This window comes from Peromyscus californicus, unplaced genomic scaffold (assembly GCF_007827085.1).
Source record: "Peromyscus californicus insignis strain IS unplaced genomic scaffold, ASM782708v3 Scaffold_24__1_contigs__length_46423439, whole genome shotgun sequence".
NCBI lineage: Eukaryota > Metazoa > Chordata > Mammalia > Rodentia > Cricetidae > Peromyscus > Peromyscus californicus.
Window position 1 is genome coordinate 27,483,271 of NW_026294535.1, and position 12,341 is coordinate 27,495,611.

At 36.8% G+C, this 12,341-nt stretch overlaps 1 protein-coding gene across 2 annotated transcripts in view; it reads right to left on the reverse strand.

Annotated features, from left to right (window-relative positions):
• Nav3 (neuron navigator 3) overlaps positions 1-12,341 on the reverse strand; it is a 775,186-nt gene that overhangs the window by 444,154 nt on the left and 318,691 nt on the right. The gene's annotated exons all lie outside the window — the stretch shown is intronic.

The following is a 12,341-nucleotide window of genomic DNA, read 5'->3' on the forward strand; positions in this document are numbered from 1 at the left end:
AAGACTCAAAAGGCTCCATTTCATGACTCGTGTCATAGACTACAGCGACAGAAAGTAGGCCAGTGTCTATTGAGATGTGAATAAGGATTGATTGCACATGGAGAGAGATACAGAGAGGAAGGAAGGAAGATGGACATGTTCATAAACTGAACATAATAGTGTCATTCATACATATGCACACGTGTGGATGCATACAGATATATGTTTGCTTACACATACCTATTTAATTGTACGTATAATTGCATATATTTCTTCACACATACCAAGTGACAAAGTTTACAATGGTAAATTTTATCTTGAGCAAATTATATTTTATTAAAGTTATTCAAGCAATCCAATTATAAAGAATATTATAAAATGAAAAAAATCTAATGCAACTGAACACACAAAATTAGTTCATGTAAGGGAAACTGTTTTTTTTTTTTTTTTTACAAATTTGTATTTGGTAATTTAGTTTTATGACATCACTAAGTTTTATTTAAATTTTGACATGAGAATTTCCATTGAAAATGAGAAAAATTATTTTTAAGTATTTTTAAAAAATAAAATTAAACATAATTACAGTTGAATTAAAGTATATCAGGTTGATGTTGTACCCACCTACTATAAGAAATTTCTGATACATTAATTTAGTTCATGTAATTACCATGAAATTATTGAGTTGCCCTATCTTTTTCAGGAGGTATCTATATGCCTTTTCTTGGTTAGAATTTTTGCCAGTATATTTCATATATGCATATATAAATTGTCTTTATATATGTATATATACATACATACATATATATATGGCTGGTCGTTTGAATGAAAATGGCTCTCCTAGGCTCATAGGGAGTGGCACTACTGGAGGTATGGCCTTGTTGGTGGAAATGTGTCACTGGGGATGGGCTTTGAAGCTTTAGGTGCTCAAGCCAGGCCCAACAACATTCTCTTCCTGCTGCCTGCCAATCCAGATGTAGAAATCTCAACTACCTCTCCAGCATCATGTCTGCCTATGTGTGATCATGCTTCCCACTACAATGATAATGGACTAAACCTCTGAACGTGTAAGCCAGCCCCATTCAAATGTTTTCTTTTATTACTGTTGCCGTGGTCATGGTATTTCTTCACAGCAATAGAAACCTTAACTAAAACAGTTGAAAGGTACATTATGCATGGATCTGTGTGTGTGTGTGTGTGTGTGTGTGTGTGTATAAAATGTTTATATATTAATATAGTTATATAATGTGCATATCTATACAGTAATAACTTTATTTTACATTAATACAAAAAATGCTAAATTATGTTTTGGCCTTTGGGCTTTGAAGAGGATACTCCAAGCAAGATCCCACCCATGTCAAGAAGAAGCCAGAAGGGGGTTGAGGATTTAGCTCAGTGGTAGAGCACTTGCCTACCAAGCACAAGGCCCTGGGTTTGGTCCTCAGCTCCAGAAAAAAAAAAAGAAAAGAAGCCAGAAAATAATGCTATATTTTGTACATATAAAAAAGTTACATGCCACTAAAGAAAATACACCTTAATTTTTTCAACATGTGATAATATCAAGAAATTAATTTATTATTCATTCATCATTAAATCTAACTAATTGGCTTCCCTCTGTGAAATAAAAAATAAAAGTAATTTAAAGTCAGTTTGTAATGATGTCTGTCTTGCCAACTATGTTTGATAATATCATAAAGATATTAATAGCGTTAGAAAATAGGTCATTTTCTTTAAGATTGGATGCAATATGTAATTGTGCATTTAGTTGACAAATAGCCAAGGAACATTGATCTAATTCAAATGATTTCTTATACAGCAGTGACAGAAAGGAGCAAGGTCAGCTTCTGCCTTCCACAGCCTTGGAATGTAAAGGAGGCACCTGCCTAACTTCCAGAAAGCATTTTGCATAATTCACATTTAGAACATAAGAACTCTAAAGCTCTTGTCACATTAGAGTTTAAGTAGTGCTGAATTCTTTTTTTATATAATTTAATTTAATTTTACATATCAGCCACGGATTCCCCTGTCCTCCCTCCTCCTGCCCCCTCCCTGCCCTCCCCCCAGCCCACCCCCTATTCCCATCTCCTTCAGGGCAAGGACTCCCCTGGGGATTCAGCTCAACCTGGTAGATTCAATCGAGGCAGGTCCAGTCCCCTCCTCCCTTCACCCAGGCTGAGCAAATTGTCCCAGCATAGGCCCCAGGTTCCAAACAGCCAGTTCATGCACTAAGGACAGGTCCCGGTCACACTGCCTGGGGGCCTCCCAAACAGTTCAAGTTAATCAGCTGTCTCACTTATCCAGAGGGCCTGATCCAGTTGGGGGCTCCTCAGCTATTAGTTCATAGTTCATGTGTTTCCACTAGTTTGGCTATTTTCCCTGTGCTTTTTCCAATCATGGTCTCAATAATTCTCGCTCATACAATACCTCCTTTTTCTTGCCAATTGGACTCCCTCCACCTGGGGCCTGGCCGTGGATCTCTGCAACTGCTTCCATCAGTCATTGGATGAGAGTTCTACCACGACAGTTAGGGTGTTTGGCCATCCGATCACCAGAGTAGGTCAGTTTGGGCTGTCTCTCGACCATTGCCAGTAACCTATTGTGGAGGTATCTTTGTCGATTTCTGGAGACCTCTCTAGCACTATGCTTCTTCCCATTCCCATGGGGTCTTCATTTATCATGGTCTCTTTTTCCTTGTTCTCCCTCTCTGTTCTTGATCCAGCTGGGATCTCCCGCTCCCCTAAGCTCTCTTTCCCTCAACCCTGGCCCTTCATTACCCCCCCATGTCCAGTTTGCTCATGTAGATCTCTTCCATTTCTCTGTCATTGGGTGATCCCTGTGTCTTTCTTAGGGTTCTCTTTTCTAGGAAGCCTCCCTGGAGTTGTGAGTAGCAGTCTAGTCATCCTTTATTTTACATCTAGTATCCTCCTATAAGTGAGTACATACCATGTTTGTCTTTCTGAGTTTGGTTTACCTCACTCAGGATAATTTTTTCTAGATCCATCCATTTGCCTGCAAACCTCATGATGTCATTGTTTTTCTCTGCTGAGTAGTACTCCATCAGGTATATGTACCACATTTTATTTATCCATTCTTCAGTGGAAGGTCATCTAGGTTGTTTCCAGGTTCTGGTTATTACAAATAATGCTGCTATGAACATAGCTGAGCATGTGCCCTTGTGGTATGATTGAGCATTCCTTGGGAATATGCCCAAGAGTGGTATAGCTGGGTCTTGGGAGATACTGATTCCTAATTTTCTAAGAAAGCGCCATATTGATTTCCAAAGTGGCTGTACAAGCTTGCATTCCCACCAAAAAATTAGGCATCAAAATGCCCAACAGTCCAATTAAGAAACGTGCTATAGAGCTAAACAGAGAGTTCTCAACAGAAGAAGCTCAAATGGCTGAAAGACATTTAAGGAATTGCTCAACATCCCTAACCATCAGGGAAATGCAAATCAAAATGACTCTGAGATACCACCTTACACCCATCAGAATGGCTAAGACCAAAAACACTGAAGACAGCTTATGCTGGAGAGGATGTGGAGCAAGGGGAACTCTCCTCCAGTGCTGAATTCTTTTAACTTTTACTGAAAATTCTCCATGTTAAGATCTCTGCGTAAAAATCCTCTTTCATCTTTATTATTACAGTTTTTTTAATTGTTTTGACTATGCATTCTTCAGGCATGTAATCCTATTAACACCGTTTGAAGACATTTGACAAGTTCTAAACAAATCTTGCACTTCAAACCAAAGGGCTACACATCCACCACCTCAACCAATTATGGATCAAAATATTTGGAAAGAAACTGTGTATGTGCTACACTTGGATAAATATTGTACATTTTTCTTAACATCATTAATACAACATACTAACTATGCATATCATATCTGTGTTGCAGTAGCTATTACAAAATAGATGATAGATAGATACATACACACATACATACATACATACATACATACATAGACAGACAGATAGATAGATAGAATGCAGATATTGACATCCTACAGAAGGGGCTTGAGCATCCATGCTTTTGGGTACCCATGGGTGGTTCTGCAACCAATCTTTCACAGATCCTGAGATACAACTATGCTTTGTAAATTTTCTGTGTGAGATTTATAACTCTTTTACAAAAGAAACACAGATGCACCTAGTGCCATTCTCATTTTTCAACTCATACTTATTAATGTATTTATATAAAGACAGATGCTGCTTGATAATGGAGTTGACTAATTTTCAAGATAGTCTTAAAGTTATATTCCATGGATGTAATATATAATATCACACATATCACTCCTATCCAAGATAGACATTCATTCCATTTCTTCTTACTAGTGTTTGGGTATATTTTTTATTCTTTTTCTTACATGTTTGGTTAAATCTTTTATGTCAACTGTCAAGGTTTGTGAAATTGGGTGTATTTATTATAGGTGTCTTGCCTTCTTTGTGTTTTAGACTACTTATTTTTGGTACACTATCTTGTCTTGTGATTGATTTGTCCATTTTTCACACCTTTATTGCTTCTGCAAACAAAAAAAGAAAAATAGTGCAGAACTTTGACTTTGAAATTTGCAGCCTACAGACAATCTTTCACTAACACTTATTTATTGAAAGTTCTTAAAGAGATAAAATAATCAATTAATTGAAGTTACCCTTATTGGACAGCTTACAGGCTTAGCTTTATCATTATAGACTATAATCCTTGGAAAACATACAAACTGGTGTCTTTAGCCATACAATTAAGTCAATTTTGATATGTATCTCGGGGGACCACTGGAAGGATCTATAATAGGTTCTGGAATGTTCAAAGCAAGTGCAAACACCACCTTTATTTGAGAAACTGGTGCTTTCAATGCACACTGATTGTATATGCTTACACGAATATGCTTTCAATTCTTGAAATATCTTTTGCGAAGAAGGTAGAAAGGAACCTGGTAGTGTTTTCTTGCTGTCAAGATTAAGAAAATTGCAAACAGTAGACCAAGTCTCTAAACGTAGCAAGAAATGTAGAACTCAGAAGCTACTGTGGAGGGATCCATGGGCTGAGAATATTTAACCACTCTGTACTATATTTTCACCATCTATGAAGTACGGTTCCTATTACTGTTCTCCAAAAGAGATGACATAATTACTATCAAATAACATACAAGTTGTTTTAGGGAAAGTCTTAAGAATTGAGGTTGCAATTGGTGAATGAGTAGAATTGGGACTTTCTAGTGATTGGTTAGATACTGGGGAGATATGTACAATAAAATAAGGAAAAAAAGTTTAATAACAGAGAGCAGACAATAAGACTATGTAGGTTTAATATGAGATGGCATGAATGTCACTTTAAGCCATCACTAACAGTGTGGCCTTGGACAGGTCATTTAGACCTCAATGAATCACAATTTCACAACCGTGAATTGGAAGTGACGATGCCAATGAGTGCTTATGATTTGTTAAACACTAGTTTAAGTACTTCTACTTTCACTGTTGTTGAAATGTGAGATAGCAACATTATCTTCATTTGTCAGCAGACACTAAGGAAATGGTGACTCCCAGAATGGAGAATAGAAGACCTACTATTTTTGCCTTCCTCAAAGCATTCTACAGTTCCGTGGCCATTGTGCCCCAACTACTGCTTTGAAAGCTACTACTTCTCCACTAGTCCCATGACTTTGTAGAGGCAAAGTTAGGGAATAGGGCAAAGAAAAGGTGACCAGATCCTTCCTGAAGTCAGATGCCCAAATCCAAGACATCTACTGCTGCCACACGTAGCCTACGATCTCTAACCTTTTAAAACATACAGATTTTCAGCCTCGCCTTTACTACACACATCAGCAAGCATACTTTTAGCAATCAGTCAGTGTGTCAATGATTTATTTTACTCTGCCACATGTAACTGAAGTAGAACAAAAAGTAATAATAAATGCCAACTGAGTTAAAAATTCACTCCCTCGTCCCTAGAAATTTACCATGGGTCTGGCCCATTAAGCATTTGATAAAGTGTTCACGTAGCTAATTGCCATGCATGCAATTGGGTTCAGGGAGGTGAAGGCAACAGAAATGCTGTGTGAATTAAGGACAGACTTTAAGAGGTTCTGTTTTATTTTGAGGGGTTTTAAAAATACAAACGGCTGCTAGATAATCTTATCTAATCACCATCCATCTCAGCAGCAAGAACTACTGACGAAAAGGCCTGGGAAAATATTTGAGAAGTAACACACTGAATCAATAACAAAATGGGAGGGAAAATCTTAAGTCTGAAAGGATTAAGGTCTCACAAAGGAAAAGCAATAGAAAATTCAATGCAATATTTTTAAAGCCAGCATAAACATTATGGGAATGCCCTTGGTGTTCTAAGGAATTGATAAAACCATGTTTGCCAAATTGAAAATTATAAAATTGGATAGAGTGAAATCACCATAGTCTCACAGTTAATTTCATTCAAGGGGATTCTGTATAGTCTTAGACCTTCATGTAAATGTGTCAAAACATACAGCATATTTGTCCTCTGATGAATCTAAAATGTTTAACAGCCCATTTTAATGACCTCTCCCAGCCATTACCTGCATGAATTCCCCGACATTTAGATTAGGTGGTAAAACTAAGAGAAATCTAATTTGTAATCCTTTGTATTCAACTAGATCAAGTCACTTGAAATCAGGGAGCTTTGGTGTCAGCCCAATAATTATAATAACAGTGACCTAATCATAGACATCAATAAGACCATCTCTATGAATCCATTGGTCTGTTAGTAAGCAAGAGTACAAATAGAAATATTAAGACATTATTTTTAATTAATGTTCACTTCCTATAACTCCACAAACATTTCCAGGAGCTTCTGATCATTGTTCAAATAATGTATTTTGCAAAAATGCTTTGTAAAGTTTTTTCAGACATAGTAAATCATAGAAACAAGTCAAACATTCGGCAGCACTATAGTGGCTCACAGTATACAATCTTCTCTCCACAAGTCTTTTGCACTCTAATCTCTCTTTTTCCAATCATGGAGTAGGTTAACTCAACATATACAATACCAAACATTCCCAGTTGTGCCTCACTGAAATGCAGTGTCAGAAGAATCCCTTGCTTGACAACAGTAGAGTGCCATCTGGAGATGCTCCTCATCATGCTGGTTGTTCTCTCATACTACAAATATTCATGATTCATATTTATGCTGATCTTCAGGGAAGACAGTGTAGAGAAGACCCCTCTTCTCCAACAGTGAATAAATTTTGTTTCTTATCACACCTTAAAAAACACATCATTGTTCCAATCCATTAAACTTAATACACAATGCTTGGGAGATAACTTGGTTAGTAAAGCACTTGTCTTGCAAACATGAAGACCTATGTTTGAATCCATGAATAAGATAGGGACATGATGCAATGCACATTTGTAATCTCACTGCTGGGATGATAGAGAAAGGCACATTGGGGCTCAGTGACCAGACAGCCTATTCTACTTGGCAATATCCATGTCACAAGGAATACCTGTCTCAATGAACAAGATGGATGGCTCCTGAGGAATGATCCTTGAGGTTGGCCTCTGCATTCTGCAAACAAGTATATACATGGGCATGTGTACCAGCACATATAGCAATACATACATACATACACACATGCATATATATATATATATATATATATATATATATGCATGTGTGTATGTATGTATACAAGCAAACTATTCAATTACTCTTTATAATTATTTAAGGAAAGTTTAAGTTCTCTGAAAACCCTCATTGAGTACTTCACTATTGGATGAAGAAGTCACCCAGAGGAGGCACATATGATGTTACAAAAGCAGGTAACTTGGACATTGGCCAAAGCTAGATGAGGCAAAATAAGAAGCAGCAGAAGACAGGATAGTATGGTTATAACTTGGACATACACACACAAAAAAAATGTATCTCTCATCATACTTGAACATGGTCTTCATTTCAGCATATTCTGGTTAAATGATTCATGAAAGATCCCAGTGAAAATTAAGTAGAACATTAAGAACCTCTTAGTGAATAAAATAAAACTACAGCCAAAAAAGAAAGATCATCATTATCAAAGGAAAGAGCTATTATATCATTCATTTTTGAAGGCTTAGGTCAAAATCTTTTGACATTTTAAAATATGGCACACAGAACAAATAAGATAAGCAAAATTCCTCTTTTACTGCCACAGTACAAAAACCCTATAACAAAACCATTTCTAAGTAAGATTGTAATATAAAACCTGCAATAGTAAATAGGTACAGTAGACATGGATTTCACTCTGTTGTTTTATAATTCCAAGACAAGGCCAACTCTTCCTGGTGTCATCTTGAGTTGTTCTTTGTGAATCAAAGATAACCCAAGAACTTAACAGTATAATGAGACACAAGTAATATGATGTGTTAACTTATTCCTTTTGATTTATTATTAAAGTTTGAAATAGTACCAATGGAACAAAAATTAGTATCATGTGCAACATCTCATTAGGAGTACCTTTTGTTAGTTGATTCAATTATTATTGTATTAGTATTATATACAGAAATAGAAATAGACAACTGGCATCAGACTATGAATTACCTAAGCTCAATTTGTATTTTGCTCATTGTATTGCCCTCAATGCCTATTAGGATGCACCATCTGCATACACCATAAACATTTGTGGATCAAATGAACGGGCATGTCATCATCCATCTGTGTTATCTCTGTAGTTACTGGCTTGAGCAAGGTTTAACCCAACATTATTATATAATTATTAAGGAACTCAAGATCAACAGAGCATTGAAAAAAAAATCTTAGAATTTAGGGATGATTTATGGTTACAGCAGATCACTTGAGCCCTAGTCCATCAGAGCAGAGTTCATCTGTGACTTGCTGGAAGAATTAGTGACAATGTAAGACACTCTAAGTGGTAAAAATTCAGGGGATTTTCAATCATACAATGAAGAACTATATTTCCTCAGGAGCATTCATTCATAGAGTGTGTTAGGAAAGTAGAAAAATATATGGTAGCATCACAGAAATTATACTCAAAAGAAACTTCAGAAGTCTCCATCAGCTCTAACCTTCATGTATAAAGCAAATCTTAGACACTGCAAAAAGAAAATAAATTTCACAGTGCTGCGACAATTAAAAAGACAGATAGCAAAGGATCCACTGGGTCCAGGTAATAACGCATTCAGAAGATCTCTTTCCCTGAGTGTAGAGTTCATAATCAGGAAGCAGAAATACTTGAATAATCAAACTGGCTCAGATTCAAGTATTATCATTTAATAACCAGTCAGTAACAGATTTTTAGACTCTGTAATTTGTGAGATATAAACACTGCTACCCAGCTACTTGTCTGCAATGCTTGCCATCTTTGATGTCTCTGACTTAAAACACCACAAATGACTTAAAGTCTCCAACTAGGAGCCCAATTAATTAAGTAAAATTAGGGTTGTCTGAGTATGTGTCTGTGCTTGCATTTATGAAAAGATAATAAAGGCCAGGTCTCTAACTACAGCTGAATTAGGAACAATTCAGCATCAGGCCCTGTTTGACGGTAAATTCCAGCAGCTTCTTGGCTTTGATAGTCCCCCAAAGAAATTCCTTTGAAGCCAGTGCTTTGTAGCAGGATAAGCATACATACTCATATGCCTTTCCAAATAGACATGATTGTTCAAATAGGCCCAAAAAAATCTCAGTTTGGCTAATGATAAGTATTTCAACATCCAGGGAAAAATCAAGATCTATTTTTTCCTTCCCTTTGTTATGTCATTATTTTGAACTGCTGCCAGGCTTCTTCCTTCCATCTTGAGGGTCCAAAATATAGAATTTCCTCATCTGTTTTTGGGGAAGTTGAGATGTACACTGTAAATTAAAATAGAGAAAACCACAGCTTTCTCAAATATGTTATAGGAATTGCAGGGCTATGCTTTTCAATCAAGCAGCTTCCTGAGTGGCAGCCTTTATTTTTCTCAGGTAGGAAAACACAAGAGAGCAGTAATATCAATAGGAATATGCTGTTCCATCCCCATGAGAAAGTGGGCAGACTAGAAAAACAGAACTCACTGTAACATGCTAATAAATCACTTCCTTTTTTTTTTTTTTTTTTTTTTTTTGTTACATCCAATAGAATAGGATGTGAAACACCCCTGAAAGAAGCAGGGACTTCATTCTGATTAAATGTCCTTACAAACATTTTCAGAAGAGCGTGAGTAAAGTGGTCATGATATCTATGCACCTAAACTGTCTTAAATATTTGAAGTTAAAAGAAGGAAATACCCACATAGTTTAAACAAGAGAAAACATGCTAAGGTTATGCAACTTCAGAAGATGAATCGCTGTGATTTTAGCTGATGCAAAAATAAAATAAAACTTACAGTGTGTCAGCTAAGGCACTTAAATCTTTTTTTTATTAATTTTCTGGGGTGCCACTGTCCCTCAGAAGAAAATGCCATATTTTTTTAACTGTAAGTATATTTATCTTCCATGATAGATTGTTATACTTTGGTGTGTATCAAGCCATATACAACTGAAATTTCATAGGTTAAAAAAATAGCTAAATATTGGTCATTTCAGATAACTCAATATATTTTAGTGTAGAATTGCTGGGTTACTTCAGTGCCACAGCCATATCCGATGAGAACGGCAAAAGTCATAAAGCCAGGGCAGCTGCTTGACAAAGATCCAGCAAAGCTGAGTCACATGATGGCTGCTGTGCCACCTTTGGTTTTCATCTCTACCTGTTGCATACTTGAGGGACTTTTAATATTTGTACAATTTGGGGATATTGGACTGATGGGAAATTTCTTATGAATCATTTATGCTTTCTCCCAGGAGTATTACTTCTAAGCTTCCCCAGGAAAGTCCTGAACACACTACTCCTCCTACTTTTAGGGAAATATCCTTATCTACTTGAAGTCCTTTCTTATGCTTTGGAGGTTGTGACATACATAAAGAAGCCAGAGGTCTCTTTATGAGGCTATGAGACATTTTTGAAACTTCTGTCCCTGTACTTTCTCAGAAACAAGATAGTCAAAACAAAACAAACTTTAAAGGATCAACAAGATTTGGTGGGCTAGAGGGGTTGGTCACAGTTCAGAGTGCAAGCCCCTTCCTATTATACACTCAGGCAATTATATGACATATACAACAGCAGTGTAGATTAACTAAAGTTACCATGTCAGAATTTGAATAATAACTGCAGCAGCTTTGGCCTGAGGTTTTTTCTTGGTCACTCTGACTTTTAAGAGTTAATAATACACTGCTTGGGACATGGCAAATATGCCCAGGCTGGCTTGAAGATTTTGTTTTGGTCTAGCATCCTTGAAGCAACCAAAGCTACCAGCCTGAGAACAGGCTGTCATATGCCTCTAGATTCTTAAATTTTGGTTTATGGGTTAATAAGTAACAACAATAACTCTGTTCATCAATGATGTCAAAACTTGAGGGAAAATGACTGGAAATGATAAATCTGTTCTGTCATCATTTACCAATGATGACAGAAAGATGAATAAGAAAAAGTGAAACACATGTCCAAAACCAAAAATGATATGATCTATGTTTGGAACAACAAGAATCTATCTATCCCTGCTTACCTAATTTTGTATAAATAAAAAAGCACTCTGGCTGCTAGTGATTCAGGCTGCAAGATTCTCCTGACCATCACGCCCAGCTCATTGCTTTTCCCACCAACTCCTTACATCTTTTGCTGGGACCTGTCCAACACTGGGAATGGCTTCCGGCACTTCAAGATTGTTGGATTTTAGAAAACTGACCTCTAAAATGGTTTTGCTTTCTTGTGTGTGTGTGTGTGACAGGATCTTACTCTGTAATCCAGAAAAGACCAAAACTGAGTCCTTTGGCATCTGCCTCGCATGTCCTGGGCCATACTCAGCTATATTATCTGCTTTTGTTTATTTTTATTGTATACATATAAGGTGCATAACAATGTATTTTATATAAATATTTAGCTTAACAACACAAATTATATATACCCACCCCTTTTCAAAATGATCCTCTTTGAATGATGAAAGAACCTCAGATTTATTCTCGATGCTCTGGTGTGTCCCACAATACAGTTAACCCAAATCCTTACTCTGCGATTTGGTCTATAGAAGATGCATTCTGACTTCCACTAGAGACCAAAGGGATGGATAGGTCAGACGTGCCGAGTAAACGAGCAAACCCCAGCAGAAATACTACACGGCCTTTTTTCTATAAGAACACTTAAAGGGGAAGGACGTTTGAATAGATAGATAGTAGACCTGTGCTCAAAGCAGGTAGCAGGGAGTAGAAAGGAGATGTAGGCAAAAGCGGAAAAAATGTCAGGTATTTAATAGAGTATTGCTCCCGGGAGCCAAAGAGGTGGTAAGTAAAGATCACTAGCTGCTCTTGCTGCAGATGTGGGTTT